This window comes from Ascaphus truei, chromosome 3 (genome assembly GCF_040206685.1).
Source record: "Ascaphus truei isolate aAscTru1 chromosome 3, aAscTru1.hap1, whole genome shotgun sequence".
NCBI lineage: Eukaryota > Metazoa > Chordata > Amphibia > Anura > Ascaphidae > Ascaphus > Ascaphus truei.
The window spans coordinates 53,155,092-53,164,328 of NC_134485.1; positions in this window are offsets into that span (position 1 = coordinate 53,155,092).

Consider the following 9,237-nt stretch of genomic DNA (forward strand, 5'->3'; position numbering starts at 1 on the left):
CCATGCGGTCTCCCAGTTCGGCGGGAACCACCATTTTAGATCACACAGGCCACACGGTGCACTTCCCTGCCAGGCAGCCACCATCTTGAATGGAATAAAGTGATTTTGTGAAGCATGACCCCCACGATTTTGTAGGTAGCCCGCTCTCCTGGTACAAAACACAAAAAAAAGGGCGCAAAAGGGGTTACAAAACAAAAAGCAAAATCAATTATATTGCAAAAATATTTAATAAAAGTCACATTGACATTTAGACATAAAAGTGAGAAAAGGGAAAGATAAATCTATACATTCACTCCTCAGTAGCACCCATCACCAGCCCGCTCTCCTGGTACATCTGCAGCACAAGTGGGACATCAATATACCCCAGGCTAAGCAAAACTCTTCCTGCAGTACACTGCACATAATAACAGTCAAGTTTGAGTACCCTTTGACTCCCTGTGCATCCATGGCTAGTAGCACTGCGGGGGATCCTCCAGAAGAGGTTCAGACACCTGATTACTTCCAGGCACCCCTCCTAAGACCCCACTTAACAGTATCAGCCGTTGCCTCCTCTTGGTTGCCAGGATTGCAGACCCTCTCCAGAAGCCCCTGGGACAAAGTTAACCAAATCACCCCCTTCAGGCATCCTGACTACCCGCCTCAGGGTGACTAGAACAGCAATAGCCTTTTGCTTCAGCACAATTTTCCCATTAGATCAGCGTAGGCTGTAGTTCCCTGGTGAGGAAGTTGAGCCCCGGTTATGGTATGCCAGAGTTTCCTGGGCACTACACCTAGCCTCCCTCCTTCTTTGGTACTCTCGCTGGAAGCATACCTTATATCTTCCAGTTTTGCTTCGCTGAAAGCCTGTCTTGATGACCTCTCAGCAGCGCCTCCAAATGTAGCACATGTTCCTCCAATCTCTGGGAGATTTCACTAATACAAGGTTTGGTGTGGTGCATACGCCCTTTCCTCTGTTGCTTGACTGCTAAAACTTTGACTCAGGTCCTCATTCTCTCCTGCCTCGATTACTGTAACCTGCTGTCCGGCCTTCCTGCCTCTCACCTGTCTCCCCTACAATCTATCCTAAATGCTGCTGCCAGATTCACTCTACTATTTCCGAAATCTGTCTCAGCGTCTCCCCTGCTGAAATCACTCTCCTGGCTTCCAATCAAATCACGCATCTCTCACTCAATTCTCCTCCTCACTTTTAAAGCTTTACACTCTTCTGCTCCTACTTACATGTAAGCCCTAATTTCTCACTATGCACCATCCCGACTCTTGTGTTCTGCTCAAGGATGTCTTCTCTCTACCCCCTTTGTATCTAAAGCCCTTTCCCGCCTTAAACCTTTCTGACTTTCTGCCCCACTCCTCTGGAATGCCCTTCCCCTCAATACCCGACGAGCACCCTCTCTTTCCACATTTAAGACCCACCTTAAGGCTAAGGCCCCGCTCCCTCAGTCAGCGCGCCCGAACTGCAGACAGGCGGCGCGCTGACAGGCACAGACCGCGATATGCGGTCTGTAGGGAGCAGGGAGCCGGGGCGGGAGGGGGGCGGGAGTGGAAGTGGGGGCGTGGTTTGAGCGGAGGGACCCGCTACTCCCCCCCCCTCCCTCCACGGGCTCGGTCTCGGTCTCCCAGGCTGCAGGAGGGAGCTGCTGTGGGCTGCTGGAAGGTAAGCAGCTCCCGCTCCCTCCCCGTTCCCCCACAAATGACACACACACACCACCCCCTACCTTGTGGAGGAAGCTGTCTGACAGCTCCCGCTCCCGCTCCCGCCCCCGCCGCTGATAGGTTCATCAGCGCACCACGTGACGCGTCGCCGCTTGGGATCACAATTTTCTTGCATCCCCTGTGGCTGACGTGTCACAGCACGTTGTGAGCCATGCAGAGAGGGGGGACTGGGACCGGCTAGGAAAGGATACCCCTGCTGGTGAGGAACGCGCATGCGGCCGCGCGCGCCACCGGACGCAGTGGGACCAAAGCCTAAGACACACTTGCTTAAAGAAGCATATGAGTAACACCGTGTCTAATACTATACACGATACATAAAGCTTGGCCCCCTGCAGATGCACTTACCTGAATGCCCTCCTACTGTCTCTGTACGTTCTCCCCACCAATTATATTGTAAGCTCCCCAGAGCAGGGACTCCTCTTCCGAAATTTTACTTTTATGTCTGAAGCACTTATTCCCATGATCTGTTATTTGTATTATTTGTTATTTATATGATTGTCACATGTAGTACTGATGTGAAGTGCTATGTACACTAATGGCGCAACATACATACATACATACATACATACCTGCTGGCTCACAGTTGATCTGAGTCTCCTGCGGTGTTGTGGTGGAGAACAGAACAGGCTTCTGGGGTAGTAACAGATTCGTACTCACGGTGACAGTGCCTCCATCTCTTGCAGGCCCAAGGGATGTGGAGACAATCCCTGCAGGAGAACTTACTTCCTCTCCCCCCTGATAGATTGCAGTCTCAGGCAGGAAGGTATATTGTAACAGGAACACATTTTATTCTTATACACTGTAGATGGTCAGCATACACAGCTCACACAGTGGTTACAGCAGTCCTTGGGACTTCACCATCAGGATGTACCCTGGACCTTCACTGTGGGTACAGGGCCCCCACAGCGGTCCTTGCTCTTCCCTGACTCCCTATTAGAGCCAGGGGTATGGTCTCACTCCTAACTCCCCCATGGGAGAAAGCAGTAAGTGCACAGCCAATCCGCACTTCTAGGTGAGAACCTGTCTCTCTCAAGGGTAGAGACAACTGACTAACTTTGGTAGTGCAGCCCCTTAAGTACAGGAAAAGCAGGAACCAGGTCTGAGTCCCTGATTGACACACACAGGCCTAGACGCACTGTCTACCCTGTGACTCACTGAAGCTGCTGGGGGAGGAGAAAACCCAGGATTAGTCCTGGCAGGCCTCTCTTACCTAGGGTAGAAGGGCAGACTGGTAGCCAGAAACCAGTCCTGGCTGCATGTATAATCCATTTCAAAAGATAGAGATACTAGAGACTTCAAATATGACACGTTTAAAAGTAAATTAGCAATGAATTCATAAGGTTTACTCAAATTGAATGAGTTTTAACTATTATTAACAATGTATTCACTATTTCATTGCTTATAAAGCAAATAGGCCTTATACACCAAATGTACTGTTATTATAATAATACTGTAAGTTACTGCATAGGTTTGAAAAGTTACTCAACATAGAAAAGTTACTCAACATAAAAAAAATCTAAAATACTCATAAATATGTCAAGCTAGTAAGGGGTTCACTTTTTATATGCATATTTACAAAGCAATGTAGAAATCATCTTACGTTCTGAACTGTATACTGTACAGTATGTTCCTTTTAAAGGCCCATAAGAACAGTACAGTAACCTACTGTACATCCAGAAGTGTATACAATCTTGCAAATCTCAGGGATAAAGCCAGTGTGGATTTAAAGATGTAGGACACTCTAAGAGTTATTTTTATCAGCAAATTATATCTCACTAAAGCATGAGGAGAATATATGGAAGAAGAAAATATACTGTGAATAGGATGATTTATGTGGGTGAACTGTGAGGTCAGTGAAACACTGGGATAGTGGTAAAACAGAGAAGCAATTAACACCACTCACATAACTCTCAAAGCTTTCATTGTAGGTCAAAGGTTCTGTCTGCTCTGGGTCTCAAATGTTGACCTTTTTGAAGATTTTAAAGTTATACAAGTGCCCTTTGCATCTCAATTCTTCAGTTAGCATAATACTGCCTGTGACAGGGTAAAGTCAGGTACTGATAATTATGCCTGGGATACATACATCTGAGTCCTTCATCCAGCAGTCAGAAGGCTAGCCCAGTAAGAATACTTGGACAATCAGGAAGTAAGTTGAGACAGCGGACATCCAGTTTTATAAGGAGGCTACTGCTTGTATTAGATGGCTGACTCAGACTACAGGGCTGTCCTGTGCAAGCTCCTATCCAGAAGAATTGCCTAAACGCTCTCTAGGGACAGAGATTCCCAAACAAAGATACAGTAAGGACTTTAATATTGTTCCATAACTATTGTGGTATATGTTTAGTGGTTCAGAACTGGCCAAACCCGCCAGCCCGATAGATAGGGCCTGGAATGTTTGGCAAGATCTCCCTACCCTCTTCGGAGCCCGAATTTAAGGAGCCCTTCATAATTTAGATGGATGTCTCCGACATAGGACTGGGAGCAGTTCTGTCCCAACAATTTGAAGGCATTGAACACCCATATTGTTCATCAGCCACAATCTGTTCACAAGGGAAGTGACGTATTCCATCATTGAGATGAAGTCCCTAGCCATAAAATTGGCAATTGAGGCCTTGAGGCATTATGTTGTGGGGGCGCACTTCACCCTGGTCACTGACTACGCACCCTTGAAATGGTTAAATACCATGAAGGACACAAACTTCTCTTGATTTCCAGGATATGCCTGGGAAGGAGCATGGAATTGATGATTTTTTTGTGACGAGAAGGATTGGAGGGTCGGGCTTCAGCCGGTGGGGCTCTAGCCACATACAAACAGGGGAGATATGTGACAGGGTGAAGTCAGGTACTGATAATTATGTATGGTAAACATACATCTGAGCCCTTCATCCAGCATTCAGATGGTTAACCCAGCAAGAATAATTGGACAATCAGGAAGTAAGCTGAGACAGCTGACAACCAGCTTGATAAGGAGGCTACTGTTTGTAGTAAGTGGCTGACTCAGACTACATAGCTGTCCTGTGCTAGCTTCTATCCAGAAGGATTGCCTTAACTCTCTCTAGGGACAGAGATTCCCAAGCAAAGATACAGTAAGGACTTTAATATTGTTCCATAGTTATTGTGGTATATGTTTAGGTGTTGGGAACTGGACAAAGCCAGGCAGTCCGATTGATAGGGCCTGGAATGTTTAGCAAGATCTCCCTATGGGGAGTAGGCGTTCTTTTTTGTTTTTGTTTTGCCTTAAAGGGAAAGTGTGCCCAAATGTTTATTTGTGTTGTGGAGAAATAAAGCCACTGAACATTTGGTTTACCCTGAAAATGCATGTGTGGACTCTTGTCTGACCTCGCCTATAGGCCGTACTGCCACACTACCCTACATAAAAGCTTAAAGCCAACTCATATAGTCTGATTCAGTTGCTATCCAACCTTACTGTACACATCTCTACATATTCCACTTTGTAAGCCTTTCAGTTATTAATATGACTTAGTGACCTTATATCATTTACATTCCTACCATCAAAACTTTGGTATTTTCACTCAGCTGTCTGTTGAGCAACTTGTCTCTAGAGTGATGTTCTATATTTCCAATGAATAGCTTTTCTATCTCTAACGGTGTTTCACCCCCCCTCCCCCCCCATCCCCAAAATCACAGATAGGGGCCATTAGAGGGTGTGTGTGATGCATACCTGCTGGTAACAAGAGAGCTGAGTCATCCGCGATGATTTTGGGACACAGGATCAGGCTTCTGGGGTCCATACCCCAGATAATACCTAGCAGTGCAGCGCCTCCATCTGCCGTAGGCTCCAGGGATGTATGGAGATGATCTCCCACGGTAGAACTTGTACTCTCCCCCCAGTTAGATCACACACCAGGCTGGAGGTGTATTACAAACAGGAACGATTTATTACTACACACTTTGCAGCAACCAACAGCTACGTAGCAGTCGTCTGCTGGATACAGTCTCCTTAGATCAGCTCCCACTGGAGATGGTCCCTGGACCGTCACTACAGGCCAAGGGCACCCACAGCCATCCTAACTCTTCCCCACCTCCCTAGCGGAGGCAGAGGTATAATCACATTCACTCCTCCCCGCAGGGAAGAGCACATGGGTAGGTCCCAATCTCAGGCTCCCAGATGTGTGACCTGCCTTCCTCCGAGGGAAGAAACAACCTCTACATTTAGGGCGGTCTTGCCCTTAAGTACAGCCAGAAGGCGGGCACCCCGTTGTCCCAGCTAGAACAGGATGAACCAGCTCCTGCTGTCACTCAAGTGCAGTACCAAAAGTGAAGGGAAAACCCCATACCAACTACTGGCAAGCCTGTAAATACCAGGGTTTACTGCCAGCCCATTGGGTAGAATAGTAGCCAGGGGGTAATAATTACCCTACCTGTATACAGTAAGTTTGTGTAATTGAAGTCACGGAACAGAAATCGTTTTTTACAGGGCCAGCCCTTGGATGTGCAGGGCCCAAGGCGACATGTTGGCAGCAGGGCCCCTCCGGTGGAAGTGGTGGGGGTACTTACCTTGAAGAGCGCCCCTCCTCCTGCTGCATTGCAGCATCATGACACGTGACATTGCGTTGTCATGGAAATGCGTCGCTGCAAAAGAAGGGCTGCTCCAAGAAGGTAAGACTCCCCTAACCACGCACACACACATACACTTTGGAGTGAAGAGCACTCTTTTAACTCGGGTGAAAGGTGCTCCTACCATTCCAGAGGGCCTCACGCTCCCTCCTCCAGCTCCCTCCTACGGTCGGGCGTAATTTGGAGGAGGGAGGTCGCACGCCTTCCTCTAAGGCCAGCCTAACCTTTAACCCCTAGATTGTATCAAAGTTTTGTTCCTACTCAATTTGAATTGGGACCTCCAATGAATTTTGTATTGAGTAATATGTGTCAGATTAAACTGTTAGTGCATTTGAATTCATATTAGAAAATACTATAGTTCTCACCTAAAATAATCCATCCTCTTTTGTAAAATAGCCTATGCTAATTCTGACTCACCATGTACATTTGTTACTAGGGTTACTCAGTCGACCGGTATTTTGAATTTGGTTTTGCCTCTCAATTTTATTTAGAGTTTTTGCTCTAGTTTTTCCTAAATTGTTGGTTTTGGATTTCGGGGAAAATGGGATTTTAGAGATATGAGAATTTTGGCATTTTCTTTGCAGCAAAAAAAATGAGAGAGAGAAGACTTTTCAATAAAGGGACAATTTACTTAAATACCTCTAAATTGAGTGATTCATATTACACATGAAGAGATTCCTGTGAACACACCTGGTATATCTAGGAAATATGCTAATTTAAGTCATTTGACTATATAAAGTATATATATTTTTATTAATTAGTTTAAGTTCCAAGTATCTTATGTGTGATTCTTTATACACAATAAACAATATAAATGACACTATTTGGAGGTATATCAGTAAATAGATTCTGCTAAATATCACTTTCTCTTCTTCCCTCCTTTTTTGAGAGTTAAAAGAATAAATAAACATTGGCAAAGCGAATTCTGGCAAGTCTATAGAATTCAACCACTGATGAAGCTCAATGAGTGAAACATGCCTGGTGAGTGTGCAGAGCAAACTATAAACCTCCAAGGTGTATGGTGAACTATTCTGAGGATCCTGGGCCAATTTTATCGGGTTCTCTCCCTTACCTGGACTTGTACATCGTTTGCTGTGGGTGGCCACCACAGGTGTTTACACAAGGAAGGAGTGTTGCAGTCCTCTATTCCCATTTGACCCTGGGTGGTCTAATTTCCTGTACCTACAGCATTTTTTTAAGTGTATTACCTTTATTTTTCTATATAAAAAAACAAACTTCAATATTTGTGTCCTCTCTTTTCTGTTCCTCTACATATGGGAATCTATTCCTTCTTCTCAGGGATGTAACTTAGGGGCTTATGCAGAGAGGATAGATAAGGGAAATAGCGCCATCTTTTGGCGAAAATACGCACCAGAGAAGCTTGTCCTGCAGAGAACATGGAGAGATTCATAAAATTCGCCACAGCAGGTTTCTTTACTTTAAAAATTGCCAAACACGTGGCGAGATTGGTAAATTCGCCATGTTAAAATAGGGTGGTATGCAGGTAGCATAGATGCACTGCAACTCGCCATTCTGCCCTATATTATAGCGAGTTCAATGTAGCCAGAAAAACTTGGCAATTTTGAATCTCATCAGAAAAAAGAGGTAACGCAGCTTTCAGCATACGCCCATAACTTACTCCAATTCTGTGGCTTTTTCCTGCCGTTTTCACATTAAGTAACGTTCTTCTCTGCAAAAGCCCCTTAGGGGCTTATGCAGAGAGGATCGGAAAGGGAATTGCGCCATCTTCTGGCCAAAAAACTTGCCAGAAAACCTTTTAGTCAGGAGAAAATGGCGCGATTTTTAAAATCCGCCAGAACAGTTTTGTAGTGTGTAAAAGTCGCAACACTCGTGGCGAGAACCTGGAACTCGCCATGCTATTTTAGCGTGCAATGCCAGAAGGACCGAAGCGCTGGAACGCGCCATTCTGCCCTTTACTATGGCGTGTTCCAGGTAGCCAGGAAAACTTGGCTATTTTACTACCATCTGCTAAAAGAAGGTAAAGGCGCTTTCTGCATACGGCCATAATTTATCCCAAATTTGTGGATATTTCATTGCCGTTTTCCCTGTTAATCTCTATCCTCTCTGCATAAGCCCCTTAGTCTGTTTGAAGAATCCTATCCTGAGTTGGTGACTCAGAACAACCACACCGCCTGAATTTATCTTCACAATTGTGAGTGAGATACAGAAGTGTCTCTGTACTGATTAATTAGCTGTACAATATTGCACCATTTTTTCACATTTTTGGGGGGAGTATTTGCACTCTTGATTTCCTGCTTCATTTCCCAGGAACTGTGTCAGTCTTATTGATTCTTTACCTCTGGACCCCTCCTCACATCTAGACCACTCCTCGCTCTTCGATCCCCTTCTTTCTGGTACATTTGCTCTCGGGTATCTGCGGTGGGCCTTTGTCTGCTCCTTTGTGCCCTGCTGTCAGTGTGGTTCCATTTACAAGAAGTAGATCAGTGATTAGGATAGATGCAATTATTGTGCCATTTATTCAGTGGAGCATGCAGAGTTACAACCTTTTTCAGACCCCCGTGTGCCTTTTATCAAGTAGGTAAGTCATCTACCCACAGTGGGTGTTACCAAGAGTGCTGTCTTCATGCTTTCTTTTGTACTTTTCTACAGTCCTGCTAATTTGCTTTGGCTATTAGAGCTGTAAATCATTCTTACGTTGGGGGTTGTTATGTGTGTTAGGGTGAAGTAGAGGAAGTAAGCAACAAGGGTGGTGATGAGTCCCCACAAAGGGGGCGAGATTTGTGGCTTTATCCCATTTTTTGTCAAGCAATACCTAACTTCCCTCCTTGTAATGCAATAGATAATTAGGTAGAATGTTAGGATTATTAACCCATTTGTTACCATAGCAGACATAAAGGCATACGTGATGCATGCCTTTACGACCACCATGGTTACTAAACTGTTAATAATATAATGATTTTACATATA